The sequence below is a fragment of the Tupaia chinensis genome, unplaced genomic scaffold, assembly GCF_000334495.1.
Source record: "Tupaia chinensis unplaced genomic scaffold, TupChi_1.0 Scaffold000119_1, whole genome shotgun sequence".
Lineage (NCBI taxonomy): Eukaryota > Metazoa > Chordata > Mammalia > Scandentia > Tupaiidae > Tupaia > Tupaia belangeri.
Genome location: NW_006159585.1, coordinates 1,967,831 through 1,970,064, shown reverse-complemented (window position 1 = coordinate 1,970,064; position 2,234 = coordinate 1,967,831). Strand labels below are relative to the sequence as shown.

Below are 2,234 nucleotides of genomic sequence, written 5' to 3'. Positions count from 1 at the left end.
AAAGACACTGTGAAGTACAAAAGCAAGTGAAAAATGAGAGGCACCATTCAGGCTATGACAACTGTTTCCAAGTCCATCTCTTGCACCAGACTTCAAGACTGAATACAGCAATTCTACACATTTCTTTGTTTGAATTAGTTTTGTAATTTCTATAGAATTGAATAGCTGTCACTCAAAATGTCTTAGTCATGTGTCCAACTTACCTATTACTACTGGGTCATCTATAAAGTCATGATGTATTTTTCAATATTTTCAATATTTTTCTATGCAAAAATGTATCATGACTTTTCCAATAACCCAATATATAACATTACATCCCCCCAAAGTTGATGGCTTAAAATAACATTTATTTAGTATTACTCATGATTTTTAGACAGGTCGCTTCTTTGCAAAACATCTGAAATTTTTTTTTCTTGTCTCAACATCCGTCAAATAGTCATCCAAGATGGCTTCATTCATATGTATAATACCTTGGTGGGAACAGATGGCTTAGCTGTGACACCATGGTGACGGGGCTTCTCTCTTTCCCCATGTATTCTTGGTGTTGCTCCTTCTCCAACTGTTTTTCAACACAGATACCACAACAAAATATCTGTACTTCTTACTTATGGCGACTCAATACTCTGCAGAAGTGCAGAAACAAAACCTGTCCAGTTGTCCTGCCTGGCACAGACACTGCATCACTTCTGCTATACTGTATTAGTCAAAATGAGTTTCAGGGCTAGTATAGCTGAATGAAGTGTCTGAGTTTCAGGAGACAGGTCTCATTGAGGGCCATCCTTAAAGACTATCTAGCACAGCACTTATTTACTAGAAAGGCCAAGCACACAACACAAACGATGTTTCAATTTATAAGGAGCAGAGAAGCAGAGTTTGGAGATGGCAAAGTCAATTCTTGCCTGGACTTTGACAGAAGGAAAAGTATAAAATTAGCTATTGTAATTGTTAAATGATCCATTTCTGTCATCTTCTTCAATGTAATTGTCTTCAGTTTTTCAATAACTCACTACAATCTAGCTACCATAGTCTCAGTTCTTTATTCTGTATGGTCTTCTGCTCTGGGGGCTTAATGCAGGTGAAAGAGCTCATCATTATTAATAATTAGATGATTAATCTTTATTTATAATTGTATGAAGTTTTATACAACTATAAAGCACTGCACAATTCGTAAGCAGCTATTCTAACTAGCCTGTCACTCTGTCTCTCAGAGGTTCTGGTAACAATAGAGATAGACTGGGGTGGTTTTTACCAAACTTCTAGTTTTCCCCAATCTGAAAACTTCCACTAATACTGTAGACCAAAACTGAATTTTAAAACACAAGTACTGACCTATTATTTTATTACTGGCATAACAGTTTATAATTCATTTTGGGTCTGAAATGTCAGTGACCCAGATCTTTCTAAGAAGAAAATCTGCATTCTGTTAAACAGCAGGGTAAAAGTAGTACAATCTGTTGGAAATTGGTTGTGAAGAAATAATCCTCACTAGGGTGCCCATCTTATGAAGGAGATAGGTCAAGAAATCAGTAAAAGTGTCATTCTCTCTTTTTAAGGAACAAAGGATTTTAAAGAATTCACAAGAAGTCACATAGAGTTTGGAAAAGAAGCTACTGTCACAAAAATAATGGCATAATTATTGAGCCCTAACTTCTCCAAGAATTAAACAGCAAGGGGTTGTTAAAGCTATTTAAATAAACGTATCCCCAAGAACCAAATAACAACATGCCCAGGAAACTTCTTGGAGTACTAATCATGTATTATCAGATTTAATGGAAGGACAGAAATAAGTGCTAGAGGAAAATATCTCAGATCAGTAGGCGTTTAATAAAAGTACCAAGGACAGAGCAAAAGTAGGCCAACTTATTGCACTGTATACAAACTAAGAGCAGCAGGGAAAATAAACATCAAAGCAGATGGTGACTGTGGAAAACAGGCTTCCATGAAAACCATACCTCACAGTTCACTGCTCCTTATTCTTAGATATCTCACAAACTTCGTATGCTAGAGCTATGAAAAGTTGGTAGAGTTGAGAATTTATTCTTTCAATGACCATTTATACTTACTGAAAGGCTTCTATGTGTAAGGGTGATAGTGACTGAAAGGATGGAAAACAAAACTCTGCATAGTTTGCCATTGTATCCAAGTTTGAAAAAGTTGGGGGATGGGTAGGAAGGGCATGACACTCAAAAAGAGGCTGGAGAAAAATATAATCCCTACCCTTGGTCAATTTTCCC

The 2,234-nt window shown here is 36.4% G+C and overlaps 1 protein-coding gene across 1 annotated transcript in view; it reads right to left on the bottom strand.

The window, feature by feature from the left end:
- The window catches only part of PIK3C3 (phosphatidylinositol 3-kinase catalytic subunit type 3), a 144,680-nt gene that overhangs the window by 108,136 nt on the left and 34,310 nt on the right, over positions 1 to 2,234 (bottom strand). The gene's annotated exons all lie outside the window — the stretch shown is intronic.